The sequence below is a fragment of the Anas platyrhynchos genome, chromosome 19, assembly GCF_047663525.1.
Source record: "Anas platyrhynchos isolate ZD024472 breed Pekin duck chromosome 19, IASCAAS_PekinDuck_T2T, whole genome shotgun sequence".
Classification (NCBI taxonomy): Eukaryota; Metazoa; Chordata; class Aves; order Anseriformes; family Anatidae; genus Anas; species Anas platyrhynchos.
Window position 1 is genome coordinate 7,456,222 of NC_092605.1, and position 14,953 is coordinate 7,471,174.

General features: G+C 44.8%; 1 long non-coding RNA gene across 1 annotated transcript; it reads left to right on the plus strand.

Annotated features, from left to right (window-relative positions):
* Nucleotides 1-9,622: 9,622 nt before the first annotated feature.
* Nucleotides 9,623-11,982, plus strand: LOC106016587 (uncharacterized). Its single transcript, XR_002401311.4, has 2 exons — nt 9,623-9,749; nt 11,132-11,982. It is a non-coding gene; the product is annotated as an uncharacterized lncRNA (long non-coding RNA).
* Nucleotides 11,983-14,953: the final 2,971 nt, after the last annotated feature.

Here is a 14,953-nt window from a genome sequence, read left to right on the forward strand (position 1 = left end):
AAACTACTGGGAGAAATGATTTTTCCATTTCACCAGATGTCTAAAAAAGGACTGCAAGAGTCTTGCTGGAAGATGTGTTTTAATCAAATAGAAATACTGAGTTCAGTGCAGAATTACTGTCAGAATAAGTCTTCAGGGACATATTGCACACAAAGTCAAGTAATCAAGGATTAATTTATCTTCTATGAACTTCAAAATCTGTTAATCCCCATGTGTTTTTTCCTGTAATATCCTAAAAAGTATCGATGGGAAAATGATTAATAATGTACTTCATGGACAAAATTTCCCCTTTGGTGGCATTTGTGCTAATGCACAAAAACATACCCAGCCACCTTAAAATACAGCTCCATTTTGTGTGTTATTGTCTATTTTGAATAGGAAGTTTTTTCAGGTGCTCAGTGCCTAATTTTAGAATTTCCTAACTAAATAGTCTGCTTATTAGGAAGTAGATAATAGCAGTCTATTTGAGTAGCCATGTCCAATGGCTTTTTTTATAAAGCTCTTGGTTTGCTTGGCGAATAAATAGCTGGTGCTCCATTGTTTGGCTGTGAAGGTCAACATATATATGGCGGAGCTGAAAGCTGCAATCCTGGAAAATGGCAGGGCAGCTCTAATTACTGCATTCAGCTGTGACAGGCTTCAAAACAAGAAGAGGAAGGGCAAGAGGAAGGCAGCGAGAGAGTGGTTGGAAGCAGAGGCTCCTTGTCAGGGACTGTGCTGTGAGCTGTTGTTCTCCTGCAGCACGATGCTGCTGGAATTCAGTTGCTGAGAGTGAATTATGGACTTCTGGATGGGGAAGGTATGAAATGCCTTCTTTTGGAGGAAATGCCTTCTTTATCTCCTCCTCAGAATACATCAGCTTCTTATGCTCTGAACATACCGATGCTGTGATCCAGCCTTTTGATGGACTGCCATTAGCTGCACTGACTCTGCCTGCCCAGGTGAGCACTGCCACCTCTTGCAATGTCCTTGGGCCCTGTCACCCCATGGCCACCGCTCTGGCCATTGGATTCTGGCTCAGCAGGAAGCAAAAAGATTTAACTGACCACTGGGCAAAACATCAGGAAAGTATTTCGCTTTTGCCAAATTCAGAGAGGTCTTGATACAGCTTCCATGTGAGAAAGGCAGAGACTGAGCCAGCTCTGGAGAAGCCCAAGGGTGAGGTTTGTCAGATCCCAAACACATGCTGCCAGATGAGATCCATACATTCACTTCTTAATCCCAAACTTAGGGGCTCAAAGTTATCATCTGTTGGTTTAGCGCCTGTAAACGGAATGTGATGTTGTAGTGAAAGCGGATGACAAAGAGGTATCGAAAGCAACTGCAGTATAATATCCCCAGGGATACCAGAGACTGATCTGGTTGCATTGCTCAAATGAATAGCGTACACCATGCAGAGCCTTTTCTCAAGTTACAAACATGCTAATATATAATCTCTGCAGCTTGGCAATTGAAGCTCAGTGGAACAATGTTTACTCTCTGCCATAATACGCATAGGTCTTCATCTGTCTTTGAAATTGTTTCTGAACCGGAATCTTCACTCAGGTGCGAAGGATTATGTAAACCCACAGACCGTGCGCAGCATAACCCGCTCAGCTCAGTGGAATCACTCCTGAGCTGCAAAGCTATAAGCACAACCAAATTTGATCCACTTCTTCTGAAAGCTTGTCATTAATACTTACATTTACAGTTGTCTTCTGCAGTCAAACATCCCTTTAAACACAACTTTACAGGTACACTTTAATTTACCATTCGGGCTCTCTCTCTCCCTGCTCACGTTTTTAAGAGGGAGGCATGGGAGGAATTTCTGGGGAGAACCTGAGCCCTACCCGAGATCTAAAACGACCGCTTAACATATTTCAGGCAGCATTATTTCAGGAACGTAATTGAGTGGGTTTTTAAAAACCCTCTCGTATTTAAAGAACATAGGAGGGACTTGACTTTGTATCTCTTAACTGCAGCGCTCACGAGCAAGTGCCTTGCTCTGGCGTTCCTCTGCTGTGGCTGAAGGAGAAGCCTCTGCTGGAGGCTGCCTCAGAGGCACGCTGCGGGCTCTCCACGGGAAGGCACAGCCAGGGCTACCATGGCTCGTGCCATGTAATTGCAAACAACCGTGTAATAGATTTGGGTCCAGAAAATCTGCTCCTCACCTGCTGTACATCCAAGGCCGTCAAGGCTTTTGTGGAGTGCTGTGGTAAGCCTGAGATCTTTGCTTCTGAGGATTATCTCTGACAAAGACCATGGTGTGCCACAAGAAAAGAGGGGAGATCAAAGGCTTTCTTCAGCGGAGGAAGAGTGCAAATTGTGTGCTATTATAGTGACTTAGAGCAGTCAGGGCTCTGGCAGGGTTTTTAGGATCTTCTTGTGTTATAGCATTTGAGCAGAGATCATTTTACAATGGAAAAAATATGTGTTAATAACCCCAAGTCATTTCCTGGGGAAACTCAAGCCACTCTTACGCTTAGATTGTGCAAACTCTTTCTCCCTCACCTAACAGACAGAATTGTGCCCTGAAAGTCCTCTGCCTCCACACACACAAGAACAAAGAAGACAGTTCTGGCAGGTTTCGGGGTTTTGCTCTCTTGCCATGCAGTGACCTGCACGGTCCTGTGCCCCGCAGCAGGTTTGGTCTGGCGATCTCTGTGACTTCTCCTACAGCTGAAGATGCTCTGGAAGTAGCATGCTCTGTGCAGTGCTGCTTCTGGTGCTTGGCTTGGTTTTGTTCACTTTAAGTACCCTGTTCTACTGATGGAAATATTGTAGCATTTGTGTCTGCAAATTTCTCCCCCAAAGAAGGATCAGCTCCTGCTGCAGCTCTAGCTCTGCTTGGAGAGGTGTGCAGAACCTGTGGCATGCCTGCACTGCTGTAACTCGACCTTTTGTCAATAAAGGGTTTCAGATACTGGAAGCTCTCTTTTAATTCCTGATTTAGGCAGTATTTCTCCGTGTCCACGCACAGCCGTTACCTTCAGCTCAGTCTGCATTTCGTAAAAGCAACCGCAGGAGGAGCTGGTGGGGAGCAGCCAGCTCCGTGCCCTGCACGCCGGAGAGGGAAACTCTTTCGGCTTTGGAGGAGCGATTAATAGGAGAACGGATGTTATTTCATCTTGATTTTATAAAAAATATAGAAAAGCACTTGACAGATGTGAGGAAAGGGTGGAAGTCCAAGGAATCTCCTTTTACCAAAGAAAGAGTTCACAGTCAAGCCTCATGCTCAGTGTCTGGGTCGGAGCTTGCTTGAGTGAGCGTGAGCTTGTCCCTTTGTTTCAATGGGCTTTGTGGCCAGTAATTAAAAAAATCCCCAAACCAAACAAGAACCCTTAGCCCCCTCTCTGAACAGAGGTTCAGGCCAGAGCTGGACCCAGTTTCGGGGATGGAATGGAGCGTGACGTGGCAGCACAGGATGCTTTTTAGGGCAGGATGCCTGAACCTTGTCCAGCAGTAGCCATGCTTGGTGCTTGGGCAGTGCTCCCACTCCTGGCACAGCTTTTGGGGTGAGGGTGCAGGGGTGTGGGTGACTCAGCGCCTCTCGCCTCTGCTTAGTCATTCCTCTCCCTCCTCCTCTAGATGTCTTCCTCCCAAACCCCTCGGGGACGCGGTGCAGGTGTGCATGGTATGAGCAGAGCAGGCTGTGGAGCAGCCTGGCAGCACCAGGCAGGGACTCTGCTCGCTGCCAGGTTTTTTCCATAAGCTGACTTTTGCCTCCAGATTTCAGTGCCTCTGGAGAAGCTGGGAACCATCTGATATATTTTTATGTTAACTTAATTATTTGAGGGTATGTGTCGGAGTCTATTGCTGTCAGATGCTGCTGCTTAAAGGGGAATTACAGCCAGGGAAAACTCCATCTGGGTGGGTACTTACATGGGTTTAATGAGAGCAATGAAATCCTTTTTGTTCCAGGTTTTCCATTGCCTTTGGATCAGGCCCAGACTTTGTCTCTCCTTAGATCTGCCTTCAACTTGTTTTAAAAAAACCTTGACAAAACGGAGCAGAAGCATTGCTCCATGTGCCTTACATCAAGTCCTGAAATTGTTCCCCAGATGGCTTTGTTGGTGAGCCTGCCACCTGGGACGGCTGCAGTGGCAATCCCTGGGGCAAGGTATCTTGTTCCCATCCTGCCCAGTGAAGCTGCACCAAGGTGTCACAGAAGGGTGCTGCTGCTCCTTGGTCATCGTGGTGAGCCGGAGACGTTGGTTCCCAGGAGGCTGGTGGCCGTGCTGGGCAGGGGTGAGCAGGGTAGGATGGGGATGAAAAGAAACCTGGGCGAGGAACACTGATAAAGGAACCGCAGGGATCTGTTTGTTTGTTTATTGGAGGGGATTGAACCTATTTTTAAATTCCATTGTAGATTGTAGGCAATCAGAAAATCAGTGTTCAGAAACTCAAAGACTTAAGAGCTAACCACTCAGAGCACAGCTTTTTCCCCACTGGCTGCGGATAGCCAGGTACACTTATTATTCTTTACTAATCAGCCTGGGACTAGACCAGCATATTTATGTAGGAACACTAAGACTTTTATTACTGAAGACAACCCAGAGCTCAGGCCCCTACAGTTTGTCTAGCAAATTGAATATTTGATTTTCCCCCAGTAATAGTATGTTTTTCTTGTCTCCTGGCAGTTTGCATAAAAGCTCTGAAGTACGTGACAGACGGCAAAGGGAACATCCAAATCTGCTGTGCCATATGAGCAGCTCTCCTTGCAGTGGGCATGTTCCTGGCTTCGCAAGGCTTCACAGCCCTAAAACTGTTCCGTGCTTCCTGATGGGAATTCATGCCTTTGCCTTAACTGTCAGCAATAATTCATACGTATTTGCTCCCAAAACATGCAATGTTAATGCTTCCCTTTAATATAAAATGTACCTAGGGTTGGTAAAGAGGGGGGTCAGTAGCCCTGATTGCTGCTGTTGTCTAGGCACTTCCAGAAGAGATGCTGTGGTGATACACACTTCCCCAAATGATGGCTTTGATGTGAAGAATACATCCCCAATGGTAAGTTGGTATTTGGAGTCAGCTGCATTTGTGCAGCAGTGTCAAAATAGGGTGAAGCCCTTTTTTTTTCTCCCCACTTGGGTGACAGATACTTATGTGGGATCCCTAGAGATCTCCCCTACTTTCTGTCATCCTTCCCTTAGTAAATTTGCTGCTGCTTATGATAACCAGGCATTTATCTGGTAGCAACTGCGAGGGTGACTCGGGCAGTGGTGGCCCACGGATGTGTGGCTGCAGTGGACAGGAGCAATTGAATGTTTTTTTAGGGGCAGTAGCTCACAGAAGCCACCTCAGAAACCTCTACAAGATTAAGCAAAAAAAAAAAAAAAAAAAAAAAAAAAAAAAAAAGGAAAAAAAAAGGGGATTTATCATCAGCTGGATTTCCCTGCAATGGGCTTAACAGGAGAAACAAAACACAAGCATGGCTCTGGCAGGCAGAGCACGGGGAGGGAAAGCTGCAGCCATGTAGCTGCAGGTTTGTGTTCCTTCTGGGGGGAGCTGCGGCTGGATAAAGGGCTGGGGAGCTCTGCATGGGATGTCACTGAGCTCTGACAAAATGCCACATCTCAGAGTGGTTTTTATCAGATTGAAAAATGCAGCCTTTTTGAGACTTACTTGGACTTGAGAGCAGGATATTTACTTCCGTGAAGGCTTGCAGGAGAGCTCCTATACCCCGAGCTACAGGTAGAAATAGAAATACCTTCAAGTTTGCAAAAAGTGGGCCAGAAGCAAGTGTGTGTGAGGTGTGGGACTCCTGCAAGGAAGGGATAGGAGGTGGTGTTGGAGCAAAGAACCGGCCCTGACAGTTTTGCTTCGCAGCCACCAATTAGGGGGTGGATTTTTGCTGAAGTCCAGAAGCGGGGCTGGGATTTCTCCGCCTCCCTCAGTGCTCAGAGGGAGGATGTGTGGGGACACCAGCAGTTTTACCTGTCAGCTTCAGGGGAGATCTGACTGCTGAAGAAGAGCCTTATCTTGAATCCCAAATAGCTTGGATGAGAGAAGGATAGAAGAGAGGTATTCTCTGCTAGGGGCAATAATCAACTTTTCTTTTTCAGGGTCCGGGCTGTAGCTTGGAATATTTTAATTTAAACAGGAGAAATAGCAGAAGACATGGTATTCTTCACTTTCCAAAGGGCTCCCTGTTCCCTCCTACCTTTCCTAATCTGTTTTTAAAAAGTCTCACTCTTGGTAGCATGGAGTTGAAAGAAGGTAAAAGAGTATCTGACAGACCCGCTGGGACTCAGGGTGGATTTTAGAGACCTTTACATCTGGCAGTTTAGAGACTGGAGACCATTATGTCTGGCAGTGCTATGACTCGATTTGCCTAGCCTTCACGCTGCTGGTGGCCCCAGGAGTTGTTCTCTGCACTGCCACTTTGAATTAGCACGACACCAAAGGGAAGGAGGCTCTCAGAGCATTTGCCTCCCAGAGAAGTGCTGAGATGTCAGCTCACGTTGACAGTTTTCCTGGCACGTCCTTTGTTGTTTGAAGGTGCCATCGCTGCTCAGTCCTTGGGGTGTCACAGCTCTGTTACTTGGCTGAGAGTCAAACACAGATTTCCAGAACCTCAAATATTGATTACGCACTTGAAAGAAATAGTTGCTTTTCAATTGGTGTAGCAACAGCATTTCTCAGTGAAGAGAAGAGCCTCTTCCAGCCCCTGTGATGCTCCTCAAATGGGCAGTTTCATTACTCAAGAAAAGGGGCCACTGTAAAGGTTTTTCATAGATACCTAACATGCTTTTAAAAACCTACACCTTCTGTTTTCATAAAGCTCTTAGGGATATAGGGCCATGCATTTGATTGACCATCAGTGGGATTTAGGCACTGAAACAGCTCTGAGGGGCCAAGCTGCCCCAGCTGCAGCGTGTAACCCTGCAGGGTCCTGGCGGAGTGCTCCTTGGGAAGGGCTCTGGTCGTCAGACAGCGTGGCTGGAGGTTTCTGCATCTACTGCAGAAAGTGGCTGAAAAAGGAGCTGCTGGTGGCAGGAAAGGAAAGGGGCTGAACATTTGTGTGTTCCTCTTTCCAACAACAAGCCCTGCCTTGTAGCACCCCCCTCTGCACAGGCTAGCTGTGCTTCCCTCATCACTTGCTGTCAAAGCCACTTCTGCTGGGGGTCCCCGCGTTTTGGCTTCCTGCTGCAATTCTGTAAGACCCAGAGAGTTCTTGATGAAGACCCATTTCCATTTTGAAATGAGACTTAAAACATTTTTTTGATTTTACTCTGTATGTATTCCATGCTATTTTTCTCCAGCAAGGGAAGCTGTCTGCACTGCATTATGCATTAGGCTCTTGAAAGCATAACTAGTTATGTAATTATTAGAATTATATTTGCATTCACAACTAGGATGTATATAACTCATATGTTAATGCATGCTAATTAAATACCAATTAATCATTTTAAAAAATGAGGTTTGAATCTATACAGCTATCACAGATGTAGTAAATACTCATTGCTTATGAAGAATAAATCAGGTGTGTTTTAATATGCAACCCCAGTCCCATATAAACACATACTGCCAATTATTTAGAAAGGATTTAAAGTGTTTCTTATTCATATTACACAGCTACTGCTGACTGAGTGGCAGTCATTATAACATATTTTACTACTTTTACATTATTGCACATTAATACTTCCAGCTGTTCACACTGGGCTGGCTTGTGTTTCAGCCATCAGAAAATGTGCAAATTCATTACGTTTTACCCTATGAGGTAGAAGATTTACTCATGTTTAATCCTTCAGATAGGCTGCTGAAAACCAGTCACCTTTGTACGGTTTGAAGCTTTATGGCTTCGGTACCTGGCAGGGTATCTTGCATTGCTTTATCTGCAGGCTTCAGAAATTCTGCGGAAGATGCTTCGAGTTCACATAGAGCTGAGAGTGTTTGATGCTTCTGATTTAAGAAACATTCGAAGTTGCTGCTGCCAGAGAGGGAAACAAGCTTTTGTAAACTCTGTCTCTTGTAGAAGTTTCTGCTGCAAGGGTAGAGCTGTGTTATCGGCCAGCCGGCCCCTGGGGGGGTGAGTCCAAGCTCAATTAGCAGACTGTGCTGGCTGCTGCCCACGGTAAACTGATAATGAGCAAACTGGAAGGCTTGTAGTGTGTCAGCAGGCAGGGTACTGAAGAGAACATGTCACCCACCGGTGACCCTTACAGCAGACAGACTTGTAAAGCCACGGGTGCATTCACTGAGGACTGAGGACAACGCACTTGTCCTCCCCTGCCAAGGGATGCCTGGAATGACAGAGGGCAGCAGCACAATGATGGTGGGGATGTGAAGCAGTGAAGAGAAAAGGAGCTGCAGGTGGTGGTGACATGTTTGAGATGGCTCCGCACTTCTTGTGACACCTGGGATTTGGCTTGTTGGGGGTATTTTCCAGGCTTTTGCCATGCTGGGTGCTTGCTTTTGATGGAGTTTTGCCTTGGAAGCCATTTGCTCCATGCAGAAACAGGCTAAATGTGGTTTTAGCCCAGCAGGATGCGTAGTGCAGAAGATGCACCCCTCAGTGGTCCTGTGCTTGCTCACTTGCACGGGGCTCTGCCACGTGGGACACCTCTGTCACGCTGCCCAGGGAAGCTGTGCCTGGGAATTTCCTCGCCTTGGTCCCCAGGAGCATCCACAGCAGCGGGCTCCTGGTGCTCCTCGGCCACCCCTGGCACAAAGGACACTGAAGCCAGCTGGAGACCAAGGCAGACAGAAGGACAGGAGGGATTTAATTAAGAACTGGCACGCTGTGCAACCGGGAAAGAGCTAATGACCCCTGGGGTGGCATTAGTGCATGCCCCACAGCCCCCTAAAGGGGCTGCAGCTCCTGAGGCACGTTCACCCCCGTGTCTGGCTCCTAATCGAGGCCTCCCGAATCCCTGCCTTCGGCACTTGTCCACAGACAGCTGCAAGGCCTCTGGAGCAGAGCCCTGCTCCTTCCCTGGCCTGGCTGCTGCTGGCGAGGCTGACAGCTGATCGCTGCTGTCAGTTTGTCATTAACCCTGGGCTCACCTCACCGGGCTTCACCCGGAGCTTCCTTGGGCTGGGCCCTGCAGAGAGCTGCTGTGGCCTTTCCTGGGCTTGACTGCCTTGTTATTCTCCCCTGCATTTTATTTTTTTTTTTTTTTAATTGAGAAATAATGTAGCAAAAATCTGTTTAATATACACAAATTTATACATGTATATACAAATTCTGCGAGTTTCTCAAATCCAAGCAGTAACAAGTTAGGTAATGACAGAATTAAAGGCTTAGGGTTTTCATGCAGCCTCTGCTATGTATTTAGATATTTCTTTAACATTTCTTTCATGTAGTTTCAGTAGTTGCTAATTCCTGATGCATTTACTCTCCCTTAAAATATCCCTAAATTCCATACAACCCAGGGTTGGGCTGAAGCACAAGAAGTTGTCCTTCTTTTGCTAAACTATCCCCATTTTAAAGTCTATATTCCAGTGTCAGAACAGTTAGAGATTTACTTCCCATGTTTATTTTTTTTTTGCTTACTTTGTTTGTCCTCTCTTCTAGGAATTAGGCTCACTGTTTTTCAGGATCTTTACCTTTAATTTCTGGAGATGGTGATATCTTAAATGGATGATCTCAGCTCATTTGGTTTCATTCAGAAACCAATCAACCTAAATCATCTTCAGTGGTAAGTAATGAAACCAAGTTCAAGCGCTTCTCAAAATGTTTTCCAGAGAGCCCTGTCTGAGCTCAGAGTGTGCTGTGTTTATAGGATGATTTAGGTCTGAAGCTCACTTGAGAATTCATCAACAAGGTAAGAGAGTGCTAGTAATGATTCTAATTTTTCAAGTCAGGACGTGAGTGTGCCAGAAAAGCTCTGTGCATCCTTTCAAGTTACTGCAGCTCTCTTCTGTTCTGAGAACTGGGAACATGAAGGACATTTGGATGTTACTTATTTTTCTGATCATGTTATTTTTCAACAGAGAAATGTAAGTTTCCTGTTTCCAGCAGCAAGATTTATTGCTGTGTATTAGCAAGAAAAAAAGTCCCGTTTTACTAAAAGTTCAATTCTGATAGCTCTGAACAAAGTCAAGCCTGGATGGTAGATACAGGAGCAGCAACAAACGTGATGTGACCACTTTTTGTTCAAGTAACATAAATGTAAAAATAATGGGGATGTTAGGATAGTTTACCACTGTGGAAAACAAACATAATTCTGCATCCTGAACAGTTTTTTGCCTCAGAGGTATTAGGCTGGCTGGTTGTATTCTGACAGGCTCAGAAAATTGGTGATGATGCACTGGAAGAGGTATATTCTCACATGTTTCAGGCAGGTAGGTTCCCCCCTGGTGGGAATAGCCCTTTCTCCCCTATTGAGGCATAGGTCCTCCAGCTCATAGCATGTAGCGATCACCACAAATTACTTTAAGGCAGTCTTGGCATGGATATATCAGGAGAATTGATGAAGAGCCTTTAACCTTTGAGTCATGAACTCATTTGTGAACACAGCTGATGTTAACCCTGTGTTAATTAATGCTCCATGGCTCTTGGGTGTGATCTGTTGATGGATGTCAAACCAGTTCCCAGAGAACAACCAAGCCGTGTGTAAACCCACCAAAGCTGGAGCTAATGGAGCTGGTCTGGGAATACATGTAATTAAATCACAGAGAACCAACTTGAAGCAAATTTCTAAGTTGGTATGGGGAGTATACATATGCTGTTTCTTTTCGAAAGATAAATAAATGATTTTAAATGCTATACAGACTTCTCTTGTTAGGCTAAATTCACTTGAAAGTGTTTATTTCCTTCAGAAGAACATCATGTGGAATAGAAATTGTTCAGTAACAAAGTAAGCTATAAAAAGGTTAATGATTTTAAGGTGAACTTAGATATAAGCACTGATATCTTTACAAGTCATGCTATTTCATTTTTTGTGATAATGTACTGAAATGAAAGAAACAGATGAGCACGTTTTTGTCTACATAAAATTGCTTTGAAGTCAGGGGCAGACTACATGTCTGTGCTTCTTTGCTTGACATTTTAAAGGCCTGGTACTAGCATTTAGCTATTTAAACTTTTGCCTTCTAGCTTTGTTTTAGGAATAATGAGCATCTTTAGTGATTTGTAAGTGGAATTTAATGGTACTTCTTGCAAATTAAAAAAAAAAAAAAAAAATCCTATTTCTGTCCTTTTCAGATGTCTGGGTTAAAAGCACCTCCCGCTACCCTTTTAGTCCCCGTGTCCCAATGGAAATGGTGAAAACTTGGACAGGGAGAAGAGCAGGTTGCTGCAGTAGTCTACAGGCCTGATGTGATGGGAAGAGGAGGGAGAAATCCCCCCATACCTCTACAATAATTCTCAGTGATCCCTGTCATAGGGATTTTACTGTGTGCAGTTCATATAGAGGGAGCTGAGGCATGAGAATGACACACGTTATTTTTTGTAGTTGCATTAAAAAAAAGTATTTGGGCTAGAGATCAGCTTCTAAACACATCTTCTGTCACTGCACATGAAGTGAATCCTGCTCTGAGCACTTCTCGTGCTGTCCATTTGGAAGAATTATTGCAGGATAGGTGGTTTCATCAGCGGGACTCTGACATTTGTTAGAGGCTTCCAACAAAAGGTGGTGAGGTGGAGGCTGGTGATGAATGAGCCAGGACAAGGACCGGGGCTGCTCTGCTGTCGGTGCCTTTTTCCAGAAAGGAGCAGGGAGCGTGGCGAGCAGGAAGGAAGAATTTGCTGAGAATAAATTCAACACAGTGGAACAAAGTGTTCCCCTTAAATGTGTTCTTCAGCCAGAATAGCAGCAGCGTTTCTGCCAAGTATGGGGCCTGCTGCAGGAACAGTTTGGCAAGGGGAAAAATATAGCCAAATTTGTGTGAAGCAGTCTGATAGTGGGTGGCTGGATTATGCAATTTTACTGATATCCAGACTTTATTATCCCTCACAAAGTGTTTCTGAATTAAGCAAAATGGTAGAGCAGCTGACTCTTATTTTTTCTTCTTCGCTGCCCCCTTTCCAAAAGTTGTGCATTTAAACACCTCTGTTCCTATTCTTGAAACCTGAGACGGAAAGCTGGGAGGACAGAGCTTGTAATGAAATCCTCCTCAGGAACCTGAGGGCAGGGCTGCAATATGAGCTGTTGCAGTGTCGGAAATTCTTGGCTTTGTTGAAGCTTGGTCCTGGAAGGGATAGGCCAGAAAATAACCCCCCCTCTTTAAAATTTAAAAAAAAAAAAAAAAAAAAAAAAAAAGAGAGAGAGGAAAAATATGATATCCCTTCACTTCAGTGTACTCTTTTGTAAGTGTAGTCATTTCTGGGAGAAGTATCAAGATTTACAGTTATTCTCGACACTGCCATGAGGGATGAATGAGCTCTCATGAATGGAAGAATCATCATCATCATGTGGAAATCAGTGTGGTTTTGCCTTGGGAAGAGTGATTGTAGCTCAACTGCTTGTGTACAAACAGGAGTCCTCTTTTAATTGCCTGACTTGCAAATTAAGGAAATCCAGACAGTTTGTTCTCACTGTGAGTAGCTTTGACTTCATGTGGATATGAGTTTAGTTAAGGTGTATTTAGGAACACATCTGTCTCATCCCTTGTGAGGCCTTATTCTAGGAACAAGGGAGGACTCAGCTTGGGGTTTCATCTGCCACGAAGATGTCAGAGCTGGAAAAAAAAAACGCTGCTGCTGTAACATGCTCTTATTGATTTAGCCAGTATGTTCTGGAGCCCGTGAGAGGTGACAAACAAAGGCGACCCACGGAGACATTTTGCACTGTGGTGCTTTTCAAAGCACAGCCCAGCGCTGAAGCAGAACCTTCCCCTGAATGTAAGACGTGGAGCCAGTGGTCGGCTCTGCAGGAACCAGGCACAGCAATGATAGCCAGCATAAATGAACCCTCAAAGGAATTAATAAGGGAATGCTGCAGCCCAGGTCTGAATACTTGATTTGTGAAACTGAATAGGAGCAGTATTAAATTAGAAGTACCTTTCATCACAGCCTAAATCTGGTCAGAGCTTTGGTCTCCTGTGGCATCTAGAGGCTGTTATCAGTGTGATTTGTCCCCAGCCTTTTGACCTGGGGTTTAAAAACATCTATCCCAACTAGCACAGTGACTGAGTGGATGCAGGTGGGCAAATGCGTGTGATACCACTACCATACCAGAACCTGTGACTGTGAGTTTCGAGCTGAAACAATCCTGCAGAGAGCAAGAAAAAACACTTCTGGCTCCAGAACTTTGCTGCTCTGAGGCCGGATCCTTTTTGGTGGCTGCTGCCAGAGAGGGGGACCTATAAACGGTCTGAGTGGAGCGTCCCTGGGTTTTGATCCTCTGTCTGACTGTGTAAACTTGGACCAGCTGCTTCCACCTTCTGTGCTTCCCGGAGCAGTTCCTAAACAAAAGCACACTTGCTATAAATTTCCAGTGCCACTTTGGCAGTGCGCTTATTGAGTTTTCCATTTTCCTTTTCTGGATTTTGTTTCCTTTCACCTTTTTAAGTTTCTTCCCTTTTCCCCAGTGGAGTGCTTATGTTCCCAGATTAAAAACAGAAGTTTGTTCAGGTTGATTTGTTAAAAATGTAGTTTTATTATGCTTTCAAATGGTATTTTCCATATAAAAATATTTACTTTACTAAAACCACATCTTTCTGATGGAAGAATGTCTGGGTTTAAAAAAAAAAAAGTCTAGTAGCTTGAGTACATAAATGTTTCAGTGGTTCTGTAATTTCATAGAGCAAAACAATTAGGTAGGGATAACAGAATTCTTCATTTTAGTGAAACCCAATTATAAAATTATTTTCTCATTGGCTGAAGTGTGAAAGCTTCATGCACTATAAAGACCTTTTGAATCCTAGAAATGTTAATGTTGAAAGTGTGAAACCTGGCTGTTCTCAAGTTTTTATCAATGCACTAAAGTAATGGGTGAAATTTTAATCTTTGTGGCATGCCGCCCACAGATAGCGAAACTGTAATTTGTAGTTGCTTGTTATTAGTAAGTACAGCTCTGTGGTGGTCAGAACTGGAGGATTTTAGGCCTCATGTTTTGGGAGCTGATCTCTTGGTCTGTGGCTGCAATCAGGCCTGGCAAGCCTGCAGTAAAAGCTCTGACACCAGCCTGTTGGCTTGTGATGTCTGTGCTGGAGACCAAATCCAGCCTGGGCTGATAGTGGGTTGTTTTTATTACAGGGCTAACAGCATCCTGACCTCCTCCTCCTGCAAGGGATTTTGAAAATTGCCCCTCAGGTATTAAATCCCACAGCTCTCCTCAGCAAGGCTCCTTGCTCCAGAGCTCTGTTAGCAAGTGGTGGCCAGAAAAACAGTTAGAAGCTGAAATATATTATTGTGAGAGAAGGATTAGAAACTAAACGATAACCTTAAGTCTTAAGGAAATTCTTTTGGTGGTCTGGATGTAGCTGGCTTCCTCCAGCCCAGTGTCATGCTCTTCCTCCCTGAAATGACCATTCCTCCTTTTGGGACAGAAACTCCTTCTGCACGTTGCAGTGTCTTGGCTCTTTCATCGCTACTGTGAATGCAAAGGAGTGGCTCACCTGCTGCTGCTGACTCTTTACCTTCTGGTGATGTGCAGAGAGGTGGTGAGAGCTTGTAGAAGATGGGAAATGGTTCCTGAGCTGATCTGCTGGCAGCACATGACATGATACTTAAGTACGACATCTGTTGCATTTCTAAACAGCAGAACAGATGAACAAGCAACTCAGTGCTGCCAATTCCCCAAACCATTACCCCCAAAATGGATTATTCAGTATACGTAAACAAGCATCACCCATATCGCTCCTTGGACACAATGCCTGGTCTCTGGCAGCTTTGTAAACCCAGCAAAACAAGTACAAGCCTATGTCTAGCAGGCGTTTCAAGGTGGTGTTGTTTTAGCTATGCTAGAACATAAAAGCTGTGTTAAATAACTGGGGGAGAACGTGGTTTAATTAGACAACATGTATATCTCCATTGAAACAGATCTTGTGAGGCTACCTATTGATTTTCAATCTGCAGTAAAGA